Genomic DNA, 24,899 nt, shown 5'->3' on the forward strand with positions numbered 1-24,899 from the left:
GATTTTTCGCGCAGATTTGCTACTATTGATGAGTCTTAGATCTTCAACTACAATCGAGAAAATGAGAAGTAGCAACCGAAGCAAGAAAGCCGATGTCCTAGCAGCGAAAAAGGAGAAATAGAGTTCATCTACCACCAAGTAAGTTCATGGAGCAGTGTTTTCTCAGGAGTAAAAGGGATTCTTTACTGAGTGAAGAGATCTTGCAAAGAGTGTACACCAATAACCGGCGAATACTAAAAAAATAACTGGGAAGTCAAAAAATCCATTAAAAAAGAAACCAGGACTAAAAAAATAAAATATCATTCACCAATTCAATGCACTTTACCTCAAAGGGGTGCTTTGGGTTTTGTTTTTGGGAAAAACTAATTGGTTTTGAAGAAGTAATTTTTAGAAAAACCACCCAGTTCAACAAAGATTTCTCAACCTCTGAGTTCCATTTAAAAACGGATTTGTGTAAAATAACTTGTGCTGATAATAGTCGTGAATGCCTCTTTTTTCAGACAGTTTTTTACGTCCAACTACCTAATTAGGTGTCAAAGATGAGGAAACGACTTTGCTGTAAAGATTTCATGTAAACCATCAAATAAATTTTAAGGCCCAGACCCCATTAAGGAATCGAACCCATTAAACCAACAATACATCTTAGCTTTGCGGGTCTAGCCTATAACCGCCTAACATACTTTACTGTAAATTTCTCATATTAAACATTAAATAAAATCCAAGGCCTAGAGATAGGTAATCGAACCCACTAAACCAACAATACATCTTAGCTTTGCGGGTCTAGCCTATAATCGCCTAACATACTTTACTATAAATTTCTCATATTAAACATTAAATAAAATCCAAGGCCTAGAGATAGGGAATGGAACCCACTAAACCAACAATACATATTAGCTTTGCGGGCCTAGCCTATAACCGCCTAACATACTTTACTATAAATTTCTCATATTAACCATTAAATAAAATCCAAGACCTAGAGACTGGGAATCGAACCCACTAAACCCACAATACCTCTTAGCTTTTAAACAAAATTCAAAAGTCTATGTATTTTATTAAACAAAATTCCCCTAAAGGAATGGCATTTGTTCACTGGAAATAAGTTGGACATTATGCGGAAGCAATCATGAGAGAAAAATAAATGCATTTTCCAACTAAAGTCATGGCTAAAAGCAAAGAACTTTTCTTTTTGTCCCAACTTATTATCTTAGGAAAAAGTTTCCAAATGAAAGTGATAGTATTTAGATGGATTCTCTGCTAAGCATGCTAAGTTTGGAGAATATTGTTGGAGAATATCCAGAGAGCACCTCTGCATGACGGATTTGCAGGCGCAAGGATTCCTTTATTCCACTACTTGTGCTAAGAGAATTTAATAATAAGAGAGAGGAGTGGATCTATTTAAATCCAGGAGTAGTGCTCTTAAATTTTCTCTTCAAAGGAACCCATTCAGACTGAAGCGAAACAACACTAAAGCGCCAATTTTTTGGTTTAATTACGAGTATCTTGAAATTCCATAATAATGAAATAGAGATAAGTCGAATTAAAATCAACTGATTACAAAATGTGATTAGAGTAATTATTTACAATTATGTATTTAAATAAATTATCGAGCCTCTCGAGTGAGAACTAGTAAACAATAAAGAGACAGAGACAGAGTGAGAGAGAGAAAAATAAATAAAGGACAGAATGTGTGTACTTGCGTGATGATGTGACGTAAGCGAAGATAATGATAGAATAAAGCATGTTTGGTGATGGACGGCGAGTTAGAGCGGGAAGGGGACATTGGTCACATAATCAAGAGATAGGCGATATGTTTTTATATCAAACAGGTAAGAAAAGGGAATGTGTGGAAAAGAAAAAAAGGGAAAAGTATAATAACGGAAGTAAAAAAAATAAAAGTATTACGAACAAACAGACACTTTCTCTTCCTATTTTTTTTTCAAATTCCGGTTTTAAAACCAATTGCAGTAAGAAAAAAAGTCGTATTAATGAATACACTATAATTTTAATCATGCCATCAGTTCTGAACGCCTTCATCAATTGCTACTGATTGTATTGACGTCATTACCAATTTTTTAAAGATAAGTCGAAATTTTAAAAAAAAAAATTAAAAAATGAGTCCCTGAAGAATACTTCCGGCGGAAATTTAATTGCAAAAATACAATACTTTCTCTTACCAATAGGAAGGGAGGATGTAAATATAGAGTGTAAATTAAGAAGGCATTGGATTAAAAAATAAACTATTTTATAAATAATATCAGTGACTCAGAGCTCTAAAAGACTGAACAAGTTCAATCATATAGTTGTACGGTTCTAGGAATATTGGTTTTCAGCCAAATTATACTACACACTATAGTGTTGCCTAAGTATCAATATATCTTTTCTAATTCAACCACAAAATCTAAAGATAATTTCATTTTTAGAAAATAGTATATTTGTAGCATGTCAGTCTGGTTCGTTAAGGTTTATTTTTAAATCGTAGATCTTTTAATTGTTCATTGTACCTAATTATTTTAAAAAGTAATTTGTTTTTTGCGTTTATTTGTGCTACAATCAGCGTGTTAGCGCCATAAGTAACGATGATAACAGTGAACAATAGAAGTAAATGAGTGGAGAAGTTACCCAGGTGGTCACACTCTAAAACATTAGACTGTTAGTCACTCTCTTCACTTGAGAGGAGATCACGAGGCCACACTGTCTTTTAAGGCGTCTTGTCCCCGGGTTGTCAGGAAGAGTACTAGAAATAAGATTTTTTAGCTAGAGGATTTATATGAGATTGCAGGCTGAAGTGGAGTTTTCTGTATCGTGTTTTCAGTGACTTGGGCGATAAAAGGAATGGTACCTTCAGTGTGCATAGTCAGGTTGGAGACCATAAAATGGAGCGTTAACGATAGTGCGGAGAATTTTAGACTGAAGAGATTGAATTCGTTGAAGATTGGAGCGTTTCGTTGAACCCCACAACTCTATTCCATAAGCCCAGATGGGTTTTAAAATAGAAGTATAAATTAGTCTTTTGTATCCAGAGAGAGTTTTGATCTGACGTCTAAATAGTCTTTTAAGTAGTCGATAGCGTCTGTTCAGTTCTGTTCTTTTAAGTCTAGTGTAGGGGTTCCAAGAAAGTCTTCGGTCTAAGTAAAGCCCAAGGTAGCCAGGCAACGTTCACTACTGGTAGAGGGTTAGGTTTTAGATGACTGGAGGAAGAGTAATGCGACGAAGAGTGAAGGTGATGTTTTGCGACTTAGTTTCATTAAGCTTTATAGCCCATCTCTTGAACCACTGTTCTAAGGAGGAGAGATGAGATTGTAGATTTCAAAGTGAGATTGCAAAGTAATTGTAAAAAATCAAAACGGAAATGCAACTTTTTGGTCGTCCTCTAAATATGAATGAACTGTATTTTTCTGCAGTTTATTTGAAATTTACAATTAGTACTGAAAGGAGCTTATAATACCCAGTTTGATTTTATCCGTCGAAGCACGCCATCTTTATTCGTATCCCTGAAAGGTTGTTTTTTTTGGGACCTTCATAAATCATCAGAAGTACATTAATCAGTTGGGTGTAGAGATTTGGAGATTCATAGCTAGTTGGCTCCTAAAACTTGATCAGGTCCGATGGTGACTCCTAATCAAAACCACAAATTTGAACCTCCTGCTATTTATTCGGTTTACTGATATGCTAAAGACCAGTTTGTAGAAACCACATATTAGGACTCACAGGGCACCTCAAAACGGATATATGTCCGGTGGGAAATCTATAATGAAAGTTTGATCCTATAATAATTCCATTTATTAAGATATAGTGGTTTTTAGATTCCAAGGAAAATTTTTGGTAATGAAAAGCACATTTCAAAGCAACAATTTTTCCAGCATTACATGACCACATTTTCCAAAATAATGTTCGTGCTAAAGTATAAAAAAAATGGTGGGCTTTCCCAGTGGAAATTCAACATTAAAAACAAAAGATAGATTACAAATTAATGATCATAGCATTGCTATAAACACGACAACACTGTTATAACCATTATCAATAAGATCAGCGATATCATATTTCCAACACAGGATAGCCGCCAATAAACTGGGCAGTAGAGGCGGGGAGGAATTCCATGCTAAAAAGTAATTCCAACAAATAACCCACGAGGAGTGAAAACAACAAAAAATAAATTACAAAGATAAACTCAGGAAGATAAGGGTGAGTTGCACATATTTAGTGGTGATGACCTCACCACTAGTCACCGGATGAGAAGAGCTAGTTTTATGGCATCAAAATGAATGAATAAGGATTTAAAGATTTAAAAAAAAAGAAAAGAAAAAAAGATACCTCTTAAATAATGGAAGGAAAGGACGATGTAGCCGCGAGAAATAGGAAATAAGACCGTGGGTGTCCAAAGAATTATGGACAACATTCCGGTATGAAGTCATTACGTGGGTTCCAAATAACACACGAGGACGGCCGATCTACTAAGGAAGGCGATTCTAAGAAATATCTATATATTGTTTGTTTTTTTTTTTATTATTTATCATTTTCTTAAGATGTATTTGAACTGTAGTGACAGGTTGTTTAGAGAATATATTATTTATTTATCATTTATTTATTTTGTAATTTAAGGCGTGTCAACCATCTGGAGTTATTGGCGAACGGGAGCATTTATCAGCGCACTACTGGGTTCTCTCGTTGCAGTTCACCATTCTCCATCACTGGACAATGAGCTGTAATTCGAACCCGCTTTCTCGAGTGGAAATCCAGGTACCCTGGCTTTCCAAATCTTTCCTTTACTTCAAAATTTTACTGAAGAAAACCTTTCAGTTTTTCCGTTTATATTAAAAGATTTATTAACCAGTTAACTGTTTCGATCTAGTTGGAAAATGTGTCCCCTAAGTGTGTCGTAAAAAAAATAAGCGATGACGAATATATTCGTCATACCCAGAGTATGTTTGTAATGAAATTGGGTTGCAATGAAATGACTTTTATATATATTTTTTTTTTTCATTTATTTAAATTAACATAAATAGGAACCAAAAATATCAAAAATAAATTTACGAATATATTTTAGTTTTAACTAAAATTTGCAAAATTAACTGCCGATGGTCACTACTGTAAAAAGCATCACGAATATACTCGTCATAACACAAAATTTTACACTTTTTTCATGACGAATATCTTCGTCATAAACTAGTTAACTGGTTAAATTTGCCTGGTTTTAGAACAAAAAATTTTTTTTTTGTATACTTCAAAAAGTAATTTACTAGCCTAAATTTTGATTAATTAATCTATTTTGTTAAATTCCCAAATTTTGTTCAGCCATTCACGGCTATTTTGATCAACGATAGAAAATGGTTTGAGATCATATCGTTCACAAAACTGAGATAGTTTAAATATATTTTTAAATAATTTCACAAAAAACAACGGCTGAAAGGTTATAAATTAAAAAAATATTAATTAATAAAAATTGTGAGCAGAATGTAACTAGGTGGTTATTAGAACCTTATTAAACATAAACTTAGATTTATGTAATTTGAAAAATGGCCGATTTAAATATGGAAATTTAGGCGACTTGTGTATCAAATTGTAAATATGTAATGATTTAAGGCGCGTCAACATCTAAGGTTATTGGCGCCCGGAGCTTTTTTTAGTACACTGCCGGCGTACGGACAGTGTTCTCTCGTTACAGACAACACTGTCCATCACCGAACAGGTGAGCTGTAAGAAGCTCCTAGGAAGAGAAAAATTTAAGGGGCTAGCTGCTGGGATTCGAAGCCGGGGACCTCCGTGTGGGAATCCAATATGCTAACCTCATAGCTAATCCCTTCCCTAATTTCACCCTATTCTCATCAAAACAACAACTTTCTCTTGTTAATTTCTCAAAAAAAAACAAAAAAAGGCGAGACAACAACAAAGCCACTCATAGCCTTGATAAACGATCTCAATAAATGAAGATTTGAACTTTGAACTTCTCCCACCCTCCTACCCAGATCTGGTAACCCTCAATTACCACCTCTTCCGCCGCTTTTCGACCTCCTTTTTCTTCGTAGTAAACAAAAAGAAAAAAAGATACCAATATGGAAGAGGAGAAAGTAGGATGATGCTGGTTGTTGGATTTTCGCATCGAAAGACAGAACTACCAGAAGCTGGAGGGCATCGAACTGTTGGCTCACATTTTCTTAGAGTTGGTTCAAAGTTGAGAAAAATGACGGAACTGTTTTACGAGGAGGAAATTTAAAAATGAAAAAATGGCAAACGATTGCTATATCCTTGGATTTTCAACTTTTCAAGAAACAATAAAAGCAATATAACCAAAAAAATTTCAAAAAGAATAGCAATATTAAATCGCCTCAGATCATCTCTCTAAATTGCCCCAGGTTTCTGGAATAAAGGAAAATTTAATAACTAAAGGTTTAAACTAAAAAAATTTTTTTTTATTCATTCCAGGGAAACGCAATAATGCAGTTGAGTTTTGCTATGAAAACTCAATTTAGAAAATTGCACAGAATTGCAATGAGCCCTCTAAATTGAAAAAACATTTATGGATTCAAAATAAATTAAATAAGGGCCACCTCTATGAGAGCTTTACTCGTAGCGATACTATATTGTAGACAGGGTTAAGTTCAGACTTTGGTACAGTCTAATTGAGTCTGTAAGGGCTCATCAAGGTGGTAATGAGATGTAGATGGCAGTTTGCGAAGTGTGAGGGAAGAAGTTACCTCTGTTAGTTTGATCATGTGAGTGTGAATGGGTCTTTGAGGGTCGAAGTTCTCTTGTTTGTTTGTATGTTCCTAGTAAACCATTCAGGGCGATCAGGGCTTTTGGTTTATACTCTTATATTTTGAAAAATCTTTAGCCCTTTAAAATAAACAAATCGAGTTTTGTAGAGAATATCGATTAATCGTAATTATCATTTCACAGAAACGCTATACCCAAGAGTTTTATTACAAAAAAAAAAAATTAGTTTACCCAAACACTTGATGAAGTGATTATGTATTCTAGATCACGTATTTTACGATAAATGCTTCCAAGGTTTAGTTAATAAAGCTGGTTGATTTAGTCACACAGCGAAAGGGCGTGAGAGAGAGAGAGAGAGAGAGAGAGAGATACAATAATTTGTAAACTCGATAGAATTATATTATTTCGACATGATTGAATGGCCAATCAAAACTGCAGATTTCTTTAGCATGAAATCGATTTACATCGTATCGCTTGTGTATTAGCGATGTTGGCAATATTCAGCGAATTTGTTAAGGAGATATTTATAGACTTTCATTTTTTTCCAATTAAATATTTTTAATTTAAAAAAAATGAACATTCCCAATGTTCTCATTAAATAAATTTTTTTTCAAGTCTGAATTAAAAATTTTAAAACTTCAATTACTCTAAATGAGGGGTGTCAAACTCAATTTAAACGAGGGCCAATTGATGCTACAGGCAAAATTCACGCGGGCCACATCACATTTACAAATTTTGCTAAAGTTATATTCTAAAGTGAGGATTCAAGAATATGGATAGAATAAATTAAACTAAAATTATCCTCTTTTTTTTTACCCGAAGCTTTCCAGCGCTTTCCTCTTACTAATTTTCCAATATATCTGGATTCAAAGACTGAGAACAGACAATCCTTCATTAAGGCAGGCGCCACGGTAGCCGAGCGGTTAGAGGCGAGACCTGCAAAGCTAATATGTATTGTGGTACTGGGTTCGATTTCCCGGTCTTAAGCCTTGGATTTTATTTAATGGTTAATATGAGAAATTTACAGTAAAGTATGTTTGCTAGTCGCCTCCGTCCATGACACCTAATTGGTAGTTGGACGTTAAGCCCCGCCTGAAAAAATAGGCGATTACTTTACTTTATTTTACTTCTTCATTAAGGCAGACAGAAGTTTATCAGCCAATCTTTGTCTGTATGCCATTTTATTTAATTTCATGGACGGAAATATTTGCCCACACAAGTACGTACTTCAAAATATCATTTAGTTTGTGCAGCAAACATTAATTTTTGGTTATTTCTCACCTAAATAATAATAATATACGAGGTGTGTTCAAAAAGTAACGGGAATTTTCGTTTTTTGAAAAAAATATTTATTTATTCATCTACATTAATATTGTCGCCTTCAAAGTAGTCCCCTTCGCATACAATACACTTGTGCCAGCGTTTTTTCCAATCCTCGAAACACTTCTGAAACTCGATCTTTGTGATAGCTTTCAGCTCTTTCAGCGATTCGCTTTTAATGTCATCTATGCTTGTAAAACGACGGCCTTTTAATGTTCTCTTTATGTTTGGAAATAGAAAAAAGTCACATGGAACCATGTCTGGCGAATATGGAGGCTGGGGCATCGTTAAAGTTTTGTTTTTGGCCAAAAATTCACGAACAAGCAATGAAGTGTAAGCAGGTGCATTATCGTGGTGCAAAATCCATGAATTGTTTTGCCACAAATCCGGGCGTTTTTTTCGGATTGCTTCACGCAAACGGCGTTGAACTTGTAGGTAGTACTCCTTATTGATTGTTTGACCTTGTGGCAAGAATTCATGATGCACTATGCCATTAAAATCGAAGAACACAGTGAGCATAACCTTCACTTGTCGAGCCTTTTTCGGTCTTGGCGATCCAGAATGCCTCCAATGGGACGATTGAGCCTTAGTTTCGACATCATATCCGTAAACCCATGTTTCGTCACCTGTTATAACACGTTTCAGTAGATCCGCATCGTTGTCGACTTCATTGAGTGACTCTTGAGCAACTTCCATTCTCCGCTGTTTTTGTTCGAAATTCAACAATTTTGGAACAAATTTTGCTGCCACACGTTTCATACCCAAAACATCCGAAAAAATTTCATGGCATGAGCCAATTGATATGGCAACATCATCAGCGACTTCTCTGATTGTGATTCGGCGATCGTTCATAACCATTTCTTTCACTTTTTTCACGTTTTCATCGGTTGTTGATGTGCTTGGACGTCCAGGTCGTTCGTCATCTTCAACGTTTTCGCGGCCATCTTGGAAACGCTTATACCACTCGTAAATCCTTGTTTTACTCATAGCAGACTCACCATATGCCTTTATTAACATTTCACACACTTTATTACACTTTATTTCATTTTTTACGCAAAATTTAATACAAATTCTTTGATCCATTTTTTTTAACAAACAAAAATCGCCAAGCTCGAAAAACACGTCTAACCTTAACGGCTGCCACTTAAGAAGTAAACAATGAATATTACTGAAAATTTTATCGTACTTCAGGGGCATGTGTACCAACATAATAAAAAAAAAATTTTACAATCAGACTCTCCAAACCCGCGAAATTTAAAAATTCCCGTTACTTTTTGAACACACCTCGTATATCGGGAATACCTAGATCTTGATATTTGCCATTTAAAACCGAATGATTCTGAAAATGATTGTATGGAACTGTAGGGTATTGCCTCGATCGCTATTTTGCTTAACACCTCTTTTTCTAATTTTATTTTATTACAAACCATCGTGGGCCGCAAAAAAAAAATTACCTCGAGGGCCACCAGTTTGATATTGTTGCTCTAAATGAAAACCTTCCTAAGTTTAGAGAAAAACTTCGGATCAATTTGCGAGAAAATCTGTGAAGAGTGGAAAATCCATTCAGTGACGAACTACTTCCAGAAGAGCATTTTCCTTTTAAATACTGAATCGTAGTAACTCATTTATTTTCTCCTTAATAACAAGTACATTATTGTAATTTTGAAATCGCCTCAATTTTAGTGACAGTAAATTCACACGAGCCTGGTGAATGATGTTTGAAATTTGTTTTAACTTGAGATTGAAAACCTGATCCACAGTAACAGTAACAAACCGGAAAATCGAAAATCAGTTGGAATTATCTTTTTGGTTTAAACAGTTCAAACATGGTTATGAAATTCGTTTTCGCGTCTATTTTTGGTCAGCTTTTAAATAATAATAAAAAAATAGCTTTATTATATCCCCAATTATGGCTGCAAAACGTATCGTACTGTTTCCACTCATACGGCTATCTCATACATCTTTAAATTGCCGATCATCCAAAAGTTATTAAACCATTAAAAAAAAAATCCACAAAAGCAGAGGCGAAATTTTTTTATTTTTTGACTAAGTTGCAAAAAAGTAAAAGAAACGCGATACGTAAAAGCCAAGGTAATTTCGTTGCGCAACTGTGACGTGTACGCACTTAAAACTCAGTGGTGGCGGAGTACAGCGCACTCTGAAGTACAAGGTGTTAGTGTCTTTGTGTGTGTGTAGGTAATGTACATTACACTAACACACCTAATATACTCCCCCTACCCATTATGGGGAGCTCACGAACGAGCCGGCAAGAGGAGCACATACATACGCACATCCTCGTTCGTACACACGCATTACAACCGTACATCACGTACACTCTTTTGGACATACACAACTATTGTTCTATTCACAACTAGTTGCACGAAGTCCGTCTGCCAGTAAAATAGTACATTGTCTCGTATTATTTTATTTTGTTACCATAGTTTCAACCTTGGACTATGATTATTCTCTATGTTTATTTCTTATTTTTATTTATTTAAACTTTTTCTACAAAATAAAATAACACCTAGCCACAATATGCCCTTCAAGAAATGTTATGAATCGACTTATTTTTAACCTGTTGTGACGTTTTTTTTCCTATTGTGTCAAAATTGCAGAGTGCAGAGTATTGTTTCGTCGATTTGGTGACTTGATTAATTAATCCAAACGGTAAAAAGAATATTTCCAAAATTTCAGTCTTAAAAGTAAAGTAATGTCAACTTTTTTTCAGGAGGTCTTCAAGTCCAAACACCAAATTAGGTGTCGCGGACCGAGGCGACTAACAAACAAACTGTACTGTTTAGTTCTCTTATTAACCATTAAATAGAATCCCACCCTTAGGGTCTGAGAATCGAACCCACTAAACCAACAATACATCTTAGCTTTGCGGGTCTAGCCTATAATCTCCTAACATACTTTACAGTAAATTTCTCCTATTAACCATTAAATAAAATCCAAGGCCTCGACCAAGGGAATCGAACCCACTAAACTAACAATGCACCTTAGCTTTGCGGGTCTAGCCTATAATCGCCTAACATACTTTACTGTAAATTTCTCATATTAACCATTAAATAAAATCCAAGACCTAGAGATAGGGAATCGAACCCGCTAAACCAACAATACATCTTAGCTTTGCGGGTCTAGTCTATAACCACCTAACATACTTTACTGTAAATTTCTCATATTAACCATTAAATAAAATCCAAGGCCTCGACCAAGGGAATCGAACCCACTAAACCAACAATACATCTTAGCTTTGTGGGTCTAGCCTATAACCGCCTAACATACTATACTGTAAATTTCTCATATTAACCATTAAATAAAATCCAAGGCCTCGACCAAGGGAATCGAACCCACTAAACCAACAATACATCTTAGCTTTGTGGGTCTAGCCTATAACCGCCTAACATACTTTACTGTAAATTTCTCATATTAACCATTAAATAAAATCCAAAGCCTCGACCAAGGGAATCGAACCCACTAAACCAACAATACATCTTAGCTTTGCGGGTCTAGCCTATAACCGCCTAACATACTTTACTGTAAATTTCTCATATTAACCATTAAATAAAATCCAAAGCCTCGACCAAGGGAATCGAACCCACTAAACCAACAATACATCTTAGCATTGCGGGTCTAGCATAAGTATAACCGCTCGGCTACCGTGGCGCCTTTATTTCAGTCTTAATTTTGCCAAGCTTTTGACTTAAGGGATTAGGTCATCTTCAGGGCTGATTATTATAATATTTTGTTTTTAAGATAAACACACAGTACAGGAGGCACGACCACCTTTCAATGTAACAATGTGAACAATATATTATAATTGTCAACGAGCATAAGCCCTGAAGATGGAGCTTGTCCCTAGATCGTAAGCAAAAGAAAAAGAAAAAAATAATGGCTGACATTGGCAGTAATCTTTGTTTACTTTTAAGATTCTAAACACCCAAACACACAGACACAGCGAGAGAGAGATGACCGTCAATGGAAAGTCATCAATGAAGGTAAAAAAAATTACCTGGTATAAGCCATCGGTCGTTTTAATCGCCTGGGAGGATGGATCTGGAAGGTGATGGAGATGATCAAAATGGTGGACAAGAGAATTGGAATGGGACTGTAAGTACTGTTGTGCGAGTTCCAGCAACCAGCATTTACAAAGGGAATTTCTGTTTGGATGGTTAGATTTGAAACAGAAAAATGTAGCCGTTAACGATTCTGCGGAGAATTTTAGACTGAAGAGATTGAATTCTTTGAAAATTGGAGCGTTTCGTTGTACCTTACAGTTCCATACTATACTTCCAGGCGGGTTTCAGTATGGAAGTGTATATCAGTCGTTTGTTATTAAGAGAAAGATTTGAAGGTTGGTCTTCTAAGTAGTCGATAACGCCTTAATCATTTTATTTTATTTTTTATTATTAATTTATTTAAAACCAAATTTATTAATGGTGTATCAATTCAAAATTATGAATAAAAAGAACAAAAGATACAAAAACCAATCGAAACAAAACAAAAACAAAATCCTAAAGGAGTAAACAAGATGAAAGGTTATTGGTCCGGAGTGTCCTCCATGTTCCAGAAATAAAAAAGTAATTAATATTGAAAGAGGAAAGTATGTTACACAGTAGAAAGGTTAATGTGTTTGTGTTATCAGCGCCGACTGTTATCAGTAGCGTGTCCTTGAGCATATAGACTGTCCCCGCCACTACTGTCCCCTCCACCCCCTTCCACCCATCATCAACATACTAGTCACACACACGTCTCCTTCATGTACAGTATAAAGTGTGCTTTTAGGTACACATCAACACTGTAATGAGGTTATTTAAATTTTTATTTATGTATTTTACAAGATTGTTGCATTTTATTGATGGGCTGTAAATGTCAGATAGTGGGCAGGGTATTGGGTTCTCTTTAAAAGCATATTTTGCGTTTGTTTTTGTTTTTTGTTTTATTATTATTATTATTATTTTATTTTCTTTTATTCTAAAAAAAGTAAGAAAATGAATTACGATAATGCAGAATCCCGTATTCGTGTATTCAACGGGTTTGTGTTCTGTATTTATGAATATAGCGGGGCTTAATACTCGGTTCATTATTATTAAGAGCCGGAAATGGCACTCTATAGTGAAGACGATTGTTTTTTTGGGTATTTCTCTAAAACGGATGTAATTATTTTCTGTGAAGTTGTATACTAAATTCAATTGCACATAACTAATAAGGTAATGCCTAATTTTTTAGGCAGGCAGTTGGTCCACCTAATTAGGATTTTTTTTGGGGGGGGCGCATCAACAGCTGAGATTATTAGCTCCCGGAGCTTTTTCCAGTGCACTGCCGGCCTCCGGACAGTGTTCTCTCGTTACAGACAACACTGTCCATCACCGGACAGTGAGCTGTAAGAAGCTCCTAGGAAGAGAAAAAAATAAGGGTCATATTAAACAATTAAATAAAATGCAAGACTGGGAATATAGACTAGTACCGCAATACATCTTAGCATTGCGGGTTTCAATTCTGCTACTGGGACGCCTAACTTATTTAAATAATAAATCTGATTATCACATTTATAAGTTCAAATATTTACTTTGACTCTACTAAATGAAGTAATATGAATTGGTAACGTTGAAATCTGACGTCACAGCTCGCTAGAAACCTTTTAAGGAAATTCCGTAAAACTCTGGAGATTATTTTGAAAAAGTCGTACATCCTCCTAAATTAGTTTTTGGTTTTTTCAAGCTTTTATGTTCTGAAAGCGTTCAAAGTACGCCGGTGGATTTTCTGAATTTAATAGTTTAGCACCCATTGACTAGTTCTGCAGTACGTATATCGTGTAATAGTTATGTGTGTAAGTGTTGTTCGTGTTGTTGGGCTGGGATAGCCCGGAGGGGCGCCAAGTTCACTGAAGAAGTTTTCTATAGTTTTCCTTTGATTAAATTACTTTATACGAATTGACATGGAAAAATAAATCAAATAAAAGTTCTTATGTACTTAGTAATGTAATATAGGAAATCGTTGAACATCAAAGTTGCTTTGCTTCATAAAACAAATTAAAACCTTAAGTGGTTAAATCAAAGCGGATTAACTAGAGCGTCTTTATTTTCAATAAAGTATTTATATAATTTATATAAAAAAGGGAAAAAACTAATAGAAAGTCAAGGCTGGTATTTGAGTCAATATCTATTTTTAATTACTACAAAAAGAAATTTTACCTTGACTCACATCTATAACAGAAAAAGTTCAAATAACGGCCGAGACAAATGTCTATACAGACATCACTATTTATAAAGAGATGTGAGATAAATGAGCTGAAAGAAGATTGAATGAATGAATGAGTGGAAAGAAGCAGGAGTAAAAAAAGGAACGGAAAATTGGAAAAAAGAAAAACTCACGAGACTGGACAGCAAAAAGGACGAGTGATAAATGACGATGACGTCAAATGGGAAATCGTAGCCATGGGAACGGGGGTGCTTGAACACAATAAATATAGTTACATTCTTCTTGGTCTGCATTGTTCATTTCTGTCGGTTCTATTCTTTTTATAGAAAAATTAAAATTATTTATAACAATGGTGGGAATTTGTGAAGGTTGAAATGATTAGTAAACCAAACCAGCAGAAATGCCTTAATATATAACCCAAACTCTTCTTTTTTTTGTAGAAACTAACGAGATATTGTTAACCCGGCGATGCTCTGAAATGGCCATTAGGAGCTAAAGATTTCAGATGTTAAAGCGCCTTCCTTGATATTCTCCGAAGATTGCCAGAAAATGGGGGCTAGATATGTCCTACTTGGAAGGACTAAGAAGTGGCTATTCGATATCAATGGTTCCTCAAAAGAATGTGGCTAGTTTACAAGTGTTTGAGGAGTCGGATACTCTTTTTTAGAAGGACTTAAAGTCCAATTTCGTAATATCCTAGGAGGAGCTTTGTGGGAGAAGAATGTACAGGATACCCACAAAATAATATCAGACCTACGACTCCCCTCTTTTGCTAGAACTTCCTTAGGCAAGCTTAGTTCCCTTTCGACTTGGAGGAGCCATCCTTAGAATATCCGGGGAGCGTTGAGGCTTAGCTGAAGCCTGGGTATTGCTACGTTTTACAAGGGGAATGTGCCCTACAAGAATTCTGTTATAGGAAATTGGGCGGAGGTATGAGTTTGCTCCAGGAAGTAGAAAAAGTAAAGTAATACCTATTTTTTTAGGCGCGCTTTAGGTCAAACTAACAAATTAGGTGTCCTGGAAAGAGGAGACTAACAAACATACTTTACTGTAAAATTCCTAATATTAACCATTAAATAAAATCCAAGTCCTAAACCAGGGGATTTGAACCCATTAAACCAACAATACATCTTAGCTTTGCGGGTCTAGCCTATAACCGCCTTACATACTTTACTGTAAATTTCTCATATTAGCCATTAAATAAAATTCAAGACTTAGAGATAGGGAATCGAACCCACTAAACCAACAATACATCTAAGCTTTGCGGGTCTAGCCTATAACCGCCTTACATACTTTACTGTAAATTTCTCATATTAGCCATTAAATAAAATTCAAGACTTAGAGATAGGGAATCGAACCCACTAAACCAACAATACATCTAAGCTTTACGGGTCTAGCCTGTAACCGCCTAACATACTTTACTATAAATTTCTTATATTAACCATTAATTAAAATCCAACTCCTAGACCGGGGGAATCGAACCCACTAAACCAACAATACATCTCAGCTTTGCGGGTCTAGCCTATAACTGCCTAACATACTTTACTATAAATTCCTCATGTTAACCATTAAATAAAATCCAAGACTTAGATATAGGGAATCGAACCCACTAAACCAACAATACATCTTAGCATTGCGTGTCTAGCCTGTAACCGCCTAACATACTTTACTATAAATTTCTCATATTAAACATTAAATAAAATCCAAATCCTAGACCGGGGTAATCGGAACCACTAACCAACAATACATCTTAACTTTGCGGGTCTAGCCTACAATCGTAACGTTTCCAGAGATTAGACATCCCTCAGTTATTCGAAATCTTCTCCTCAAATTTCCCTAAATTACTTGGAAGGGAGTATTGCAGAGACTCACCTGCCAAATGGGGAGACACGACAATTATAGGTGGCCGTGCAGAATTCATCACCAAATCAAAATGGAGCTAGGCTAAGTGTGTGTGTGTAGACCCAATAAAAACAATTATAACTCGTCTGAATAATTCAAATAAATTTATTTAGGTAATTGTTTATTGATTGAATTTGAAAAATTTATTTTTGTAATTAATTTAATAAAGCTAAGTGTTAAATTATGGCTAAAGTTCAACCACACACAGCTTTTCCCTTTCTCCACAACTGTCTATAAATGAATAATCGATATAACAGGGCAATTAACTATATTAGAATCGACCTATGTAAATACCAAACTCCTTTATCCTTTATCTAAATCCCAAGGACCCTTTTTAGTTTTTTTGGTTTTAAATTGGTTCTTTCACTGATTGAATTTAAACTTTTGTTTTCCCTTTTTTTTTTGGTTTTTAATTATAGCTAAAAGAAAAACTCCCAATCTATTCTTAAACCTTGTTCCATTTTCTAATCGAACTGTAATTGAAATTGACTGGATAGTAAAAGATTATCTATTTTTAATCAAAGTAAGTGTAGAATTTAGTACCATATCTAATCTATAAAATTGAGCAAAAAAAAGTTTGCGAAACCCTGATTTTTACCAAAAGTGCATTTTTGTAAAAAATTTGTGCACCGTTGATACTCTAAATAATTGCCATTAAATCGACAAGAAATTACAAATTTCCTTTTGAAAAGCACCGGTTGGGAGGAAGATTGAAAAAATCTAAGAAGCCAACAGCTGGATTCGAACCCGGGATCTCCTATGTGCAACCTTCTCTCATCAGCTGAAATGTACTTCAGCACTATCTTAACCTTCTTTAGAGGATCATAATGAACACGAGATGATATAAAATATTTATTACACGATCTGTTCGAAATGTAATTGTCAAAACGTTTTTGGCAAAATTATATCTAAAAAAAAAAATGAAATATTTTAAATTAATGGACAATTGGATGAAAAAATAATTGCCATTTCAGTCGTGATACATTTATTCTGCCGAGCTTTCGACCCTAGGGACTAGATCATCTTCAGGGACCCTGTAATGTAAAAATATTACTTTGTAAACTAGCCCTGAAGATGACCTAGTCCCTAGATCGAAAGCTCGGCAGAATAAATGTATCATGGCTGAAATGGCAATTATTTTTCCATCCAATTGATACAATAAATCAGTCACCAAAAAGTAATGAACAACAATTAATGGACAATAAAACATGCAAAAAACTAAAAAACTTGGAAAAACTCACCTTGAATAGTCAGACTGCGTAACAATATTTGGAAAATGATGATGCGGAAAGTTGATTGTTTCACAAATGATTGGGAAAACACTCAATTAATTTCGCACTTTTTGTTAAAAAAAAAACAATCACTCAAGCTATAAAAAGAAAATGAGAAAATTAACGATCTTATTATTTGGAAATTCGGATAAACTAAACGAACTTTTTTTTTAAGAAAAACCCCAAAAAAAATAACCGTTGAAGAAGAAAACTATTTTTCACAAATTGGAAAACTACCAATTCGAAGGGCGAGGTGAGTTTAAAAAAGATTTTTTAGCCACAATTCTGGAGTTTTCTTTTTTTTTGGTTCAATTTTTTTTAAAGTTTTTCCACTAAGAAATTGTTCACAGAATATTCTATAATCTTCATCTCCATCAGTTTCCCTGAAAAAATAAAAAATATATTATGAAAATCAAATAATAATTAATAATTATGAAGTTAAAACAATTGTATAAGTTGGTTTATTTATAAACATGAATATACTCGTACATATATAAAGATTATCAGTATCGTAGTTAAAATTATCACGTACAACTATTTCTTGATAATGGGTTTACTCGGAAAAACAATTTTTTTCTTTTTCTTTTTAAAGAAAAACCATGTTGTTAACTGCTACAGTTTAAACTTAAATTTTTAATTATTGTTTCGAGAATCATTAAGACACGTCTAAATTAGCGGTAGGTTTTCGTTTAGATCCTTACGTATGTTGCATTGAGAACAAACCTGGTTTTTTAGCTCCATGTATCTATTTTGAAAGTTATCTACCAACTTTGTTTTTTTAGCATTTCCTCAGATAGTAATGGAACAGATTGAATGAAATGCCAAAGTGTAGATGAGCTAGAGCTTTGTTAGTGCAGTTAGGCCAAATCATATCAACTATCTTTGTAAGACTTTTGGAGTCCTTGGTTTAAAGGCATGAACAAAAGATTGGTTACTACAATTAGCAGATTGAGAGCGAACCATGTGCAGTCTGCGGGTCGTACCTACATCGAATCGGTGTAAACGAGCTACTCCGTTGTGCGAAAAGTGTAAGGAGGAGGAAGATATTAAACATGTGTCATGGAAAGTCCACTGTATAAGAATGGAAGAGATGAGCTGTTCATCTCGCTGTACAAAAAATTTGAGGGCGCCATTTAGATACGAGGACATCATCTTTTCTAATAATGTCTATGCCCTGAAACCTGTTGAAGATTTGATTAACAAATATACTTGTGGATAGGAAGTTACATAGTTAAGATCAAATATCCTAGGAAGGAATAAGCTTTGAAGTTAGCTGTATGGTAGAAAAAATAAATAAAATAAGTAGCCTTTTTGATCGCAGGAAGGGAAATACCAGTTTGATAGTTTTTTGCAGTGATTAGTGATTTATGGATACGCGCAGTTATTCCAAAAAAAAAAAAAAACCAACTGCAGAAGTGGCTAGGAGGTTGCCACTGCTAGTCACACTTTTTTTGAATGTTAAATGCTTTCCAAAATAATCTTTCACAGTTCTTCAAGTCAAAATCGAAAGATAAACACAACCAAAAACAACAAATTCAGTATCCAATCAAAATACTTGAAATTCTTGTAAAAAAAAAAAAAGGAATCTGATAACTGTTTGATTCAATTAATGAAATTGTGTATCTATTTTTAGCATTTTATTACTACGCTTTGACTGCAGTTGTTTTAATTAAATTAAAAAAAATGTAATTATGATTGAAATAATTATTGCTAGTCAACTTTGATTTTATAGCATTATAAATTATGTTCTGGCACATTGATTGGCTTGGAAGAAGCAATTCACATAAATAGGGATTTATGATGTTTAAACATTCACACGAATCCCACTGATTGTTCACAAGTTTTGGACTCACACCGGATTTTCTGGGGGAACTGGGAATTGGTGCGGATACTGTAATCCGTAGTAACAATACTTGGGGTACTGCTATTAAATGGTACTTTAAAGAGGAGCCCTAAAGCACTCTTACTCCGAAAAAACGGAAAAAAAAAATATTTTAATGGGAAAAAAGTTAAGTGGAACTGATAGTACCTTTTTTATTTCTTTAATTAAAACCAGATTTTTATAAAGTTCAGCTTGAATCTTTTACAAAAAATTTCGAAGAACAAAAAAGAATTCGATTAAGGGTAATACTTTGAGTAGGATTGGTTAGAATTAAATTTTTACCCAAAGTTCTGAGTTTGAAAGAAATTTATATGTTTGTACGTTGGGAACAGAAGAAGGAAGTCCTGTGAGTATATTTATTTCGCCTTCATGTTATATTCACATGTTTACTGCCTTAAATTCAACAAAGTATAATACGGCTTTTGCCAATATATGGGCATCCGCTGGTAGAAGTTTATTCGAAAAAAAGAAAAAAATTATAATAATAATAATAAAAAAGAACATGATTGACCTTCATAAGACTTATTTTTAAACTGGAACCCTTCACATTATACAGGAGCGTAGGGAAATCGTATATTTTATTTGGTACTTCTTAGGAGGACTTGGGAGTTACCTAATTGGTGGTTTTTTATTTAACCTAGGTGTAGAAGTTAGAAATATACTGAGTACCGGCTGGATATTTTAAGACTTGCTATTTGAAATGAGAGGTAGATCCTTAAGGAATAGTAAGATGGCATACACCATCCTCTTCGCTTTTGTAACATCCCTGGACAGACTCACAAAACATTTCCAAATCTTACGATGGGTGCATTCCCTCATGCAGACTGCGTCAGAATAAAAAAACTGTAATACGAGTATTAGTCCACTCTCTTTACTTGAGAGGAGATCACGAGGCCACACTGTCTCTTAAGGCATCTTCTCGGGTTGTCAGGAAGAGTTCCAGAAGAAAGATTCGGAGCTAGAAGATTTATATGAGATTGCAGGATGAAGTGGAGTTTTCTGTATCGTGTTTTCAGCGACTTGGGCGATAAAAGGAATGTTTAAGTTCAGTGTGTATAGTCCAGGTTGGGAGACATAAAATGGAGCGTTTACAATAGTTCCAAGTATTTTAGATTGAAGGGACTGAATCCTTTGGAGATTGGAGTGTTTGATTGAACCCCACAGCTCTATTCCATACGCCCAGATGGGTTTTAAAATAGAAGTATAAATTAGTCTTTTGTTGCCCAGAGAGAGAGTTTTGATCTGTCGTCTTAAGAGTCTTTTAAGTAGTCGATAGCGTCTGTTTAGTTCTGTTTTTTTAGTCTAGTGTGGGGGTTCCAAGAAAGTCTTCGGTCTAAGTAAAGCCCAAGGTTAATTTGATCTCAAGATTATTTTAATTAAACTTCATAAATACCTTTATATAAAAACGTATTATTCAATAAATTTTATTTTATTCATTTTTGTTGGGAAATTCTTTTTTTTAGAGGAGATATGTTTCCCTCCAAGAAAAAAGAGTCACTTCACTTTAACAAACTGTTTTCCAACTGTAATTTTCTAAAAATAAATTTATTTCAAAAAGGAAATCGACGTCTCAAGAAAATCTTAGGAATTTAGAATAAGAGAAAATAATGTAATTTTTTTGTTTGAACTATTCTCTTCTTTTTTTTTTTTTGGTGAAGCTCTTTTTCCGGAAAAATGCGTTTTTCTCAGATACCGTGTACTTAGATACCCTGATAAAGCGCAGTAGTTTTTTTTTTTTATTTATTTATTTGTCTCTTTTCCCATTATCTCTTTCTCCACAAACAAGCCCCTGAAGAAGGAAACCAGAGCAGTCTAAAATGTCGAACATCTAAGGAAATTTCTTTCTCTTATTAGTCTAGCTCAGTGATGGCGAACTTATCGTATGACCCGCGGGTCGTGACACTAACCCACGCAAGCTTTTTCACTGACCCACAATTGCTAGGCAACCATTTGTTTGTTTACGCGGGTTGATTTAGATTTTCTAATTGTGGTGGATAATTTATATTCTATCTGTATTTTCTTTCAATCACGCATTGGACACAAAAGCAATTTAAATGCTAACTATAACCTTTAGTGTGATCATTATAGTACTAAAACGCAAATGAAGACAAATGCTTTTGTAGTATTTGAAATAAAGCAAAAGTGTTTACAAATCTTCTTCTATATATATAAAAATGAATGTCTGTCTGTCTGTACTCGATAGATTCAAAAATCATACATACAATCGCCGTGAAAATTTGGGAAATTATTAGGTATATCCCCGGGAAGGTTTTTTAATTTTTTTTTGTAAAAAATAACATACCCATAATAACAGTTGTAATAAAAATCAAAATATAAGGTAAGTAAAATATTGAGTCGTTTTATTTATACTTTTTCAATTATTGTTTCCATAGATACTGTTGTCAATCGCGATGAATCAGTTAATTATCCAATAGAATTTTTAAATTCATTGGATCTACCAGGAATGCCACCGCAAATTTTATCTTTGAAAATTGGTTTCCCTGATTGGGAGACATATATCTACAAAATATAAATCCACCACGACTATGCAATGGGTCTAGGCTATCAGTAAAATAATTAATGAATAACATAATTGAGGCAACCATTTTAAATAGAAAACACCAAGCGGAACATGTAGTACTACTACCACGCATTCCCATGATACCAACGGATACTCAATTTGAATTCAAACGTCTACAGTTTCCTGTACGACTAGCCTTTGCAATGACCATTAACAAAGCACAGGGATAATCATTGCAAGTATGTGGATTAAATTTGATAAATCCATGCTTCTCATATGGACAGCTGTACGTTGGGTGTTCACGAGTTAGAAAACCATCAAATTTATTTGTAAGATGTAGGGATAATTTTATTGTTAATTATATACAGGGTGATCCATTTAAAACGCACCAATCGCTAATAACTTTTTAGGAAAGCGGAATTCCGAAAAAAACCCACGAAGTAAACTATATGTTTTTTTCGGTCGTTTTCAAATTTTCCAACCCCGATGCTGTATCTTTATTTTTGGGGGAGTTAAGACTAAAAACCCGATTGGGGTTTCATAAGGACCACTGGTTTTGACAATGATTATGAAAACTAATTAAAAAACTGTGAAATATGCCATTAATCCCGTTTCGATATCCCTAATATTTGTCGAGATATTTAAGCTCAAAGTTACTATTTTATTTGTTCGTGAACGGTTTTCAATATTAATTTTCCACCAGAAATACACGTTTTGGGAGCTCCTCTGACTGCAACAAATGTTATTGGTGACACAAAGTAAAAAAATAATAATAATTGAAGATTTTTAAACATGTAGTGTAATGTAATGGTTGTGGGTGAGTCAGAATAAATTTGTTTTATCATCAAATAAAAGCAATCATCACATCAATTTAATGCACCCAGTATGCAAGACTTCTTGACCAATGATTACGGCGAGAATATCTTGCCAGGGTGTTGGTCTAATGATCAAGAGCGTGGCTTTGTAAGTGGGAGATCCCCAGTTCGAATCCCGCCTATGACTAGACTTTATTAAAAAAAGTATTATGATTTTTTAAGTAATAAGAATGACTACATACGCGGGATTCGAACTGGGGATCTCCCACTTACAAAGCCACGCTTTTGATCACTAGACGAACACCCGCCCATCCCTGGCAAGATATTCTTACCGTAATCATGGGTCAAGAAGTCTTGCATACTGGGTGCATTAAAATGATGTGATGATTGCTTTTATTTGATGATAAAACAAATTTATCCTGATTCACCCACAACCATTACACGACACTACATGTTTTAAAATCTTCAATTATTATTATTTTTGTTCTTTGCGTCACCAATAACATTTTTTGCAATCAGAGGACCTCCCAAAACGTGTATTTCTGGTGGAAAATTAATATTGAAAACCGTTCACGAATAGATAAAATAGTAACTTTGATCTTAAATATCTTAACAAATATTAGGGATATCGAAACGGGATTTATGGCATATTTCACAGTTTTTTTTATGTAGTTTTCATAATCATTGTCAAAACCAGCGGTCCTTATGAAACCCCAATCGGGTTTTTGGGCGTAACTCCCCCAAAAATGAAGATACAGCATAGGGGGGTGGAAAATTTGAGAACTAAACAAAAAAAACATATAGTTTACTTCGTGGGTTTTTTCGAAATTCCGCATTCCTAAAAAGTTATTAGCGATTGGTGCGTTTTAAATGGATCACCCTGTATACAGATTTTCATTTCGATGTATTGTATACATTTGATCATTAATAAATTATGTTTGAGGTATCAAAACTTCCTTTTTGTTCAAGCACAGCAACGTGTGAACGGGTACAGCTAGTATCAAATAAAATGTATAATTTTGTACATATTTTGTTTGTAAAAAAAAAATCGACCACCCAAAGCAAATAACCATATTTAGATTTTTCTTCAGATAAAACACACTTTTGTAAGGTTAACTTGTATTTTCAATGATTAGTTATGAAAATATTCAGTTAAAAATTTTTTTAAACTTAACTCTTGTGCAAATGGGGCATTAGTGACCCAAGAGCTATGTACTAAAAATAAAAATGAACAAAATTTGACCCACGTCTCAAAAAAGTTTGCCATCCCTGGTCTAGCTAAACAATTCCTTTATTTAGTTAAAATTTTAAGTATTTTCAAATATTTTCTTATCGGGTCTATGGCCGTTTCCTCCAATTTAGAAACTTGACCTTGTAAAATTGAATTGAAAGCCTAAAATACGAAACCTACTAAATAGTTAATGATTGTATACAAAGGAAACGTGGACGTTCTAAGAACAAAAAGAAAAAAAAAAGAAAAAAATAAGAGGTTATTGAACTAGAAATGAAAATACTAAACAAAATGGGAAAATTCTACCCCCCCTCCAACCTCCTATAACCACCGCCTACACGATAATAACTAATACATTATCACACTGCTAGCTAAATAGATAATTTACTCATTCAATATTTATTTACGGTTAACATACGTAAAGGGGAAAGGGGTAAAAAAAATTCCAACAAATAATTATGTAATGCTGCTAATTATTATTTGTGGTCGTTTTCAAAAAGCAAAGTTTCTTGGTTGAAAGCATCGTTACAATAAACATTAACCTCACGGATTAGGCCACCCTAAAAGGAAGTGGACTACCCACTTCTTCCGGTTTCTTGACGTCTCTGCGAGACTAAATTGTAAGTTATAACTGTACGTAAACTGCGATCAGAGAAGTTACGTGTTCACACACACACATACGAAACAAAAATCCGGATATACGTAACTAGCCTAGAGTTATTATGATTGCACGTGTTTTGGTAGAGTTCCCAGTTAATAGTTGCAACATGTAGAGCCGCGTACATCTGTTGGTGGTGATTCTATGATGAATGCAATGGGGGAGATACAGGCGCTTCAACCCTTTAAAATGGAACATGTTTAATTATTTCGCCCAGTTTATGTAAAGTAAAATGTTATTGATTCCTGATACCGGAAATTGCATAGCATACAAACCATAATGAACTTCCTCAAAAATCCCTTTTGAAAAACAACAAGTTTCTATAACAGCTCATCCTAATCTTTTAAACTGAACACCTGCCCACTTCCGCTTTACCAAGGTAATCCT

The 24,899-nt window shown here is 34.4% G+C and overlaps 1 protein-coding gene across 3 annotated transcripts in view; it reads right to left on the bottom strand.

The window, feature by feature from the left end:
• The window catches only part of EcR (Ecdysone receptor), a 310,735-nt gene that overhangs the window by 246,117 nt on the left and 39,719 nt on the right, over positions 1–24,899 (bottom strand). For all 3 annotated transcript variants that reach the window (XM_074113808.1, XM_074113805.1, XM_074113809.1), the window contains exon 2: positions 17,376–17,788. The gene's annotated coding sequence lies outside the window, so the exon portion shown is untranslated. The remainder of the gene's footprint in view (positions 1–17,375; positions 17,789–24,899) is intronic.

This window comes from Rhodnius prolixus, unplaced genomic scaffold, assembly GCF_049639745.1.
Source record: "Rhodnius prolixus isolate KJV_2025 unplaced genomic scaffold, Rpr scaffold_7, whole genome shotgun sequence".
Lineage (NCBI taxonomy): Eukaryota > Metazoa > Arthropoda > Insecta > Hemiptera > Reduviidae > Rhodnius > Rhodnius prolixus.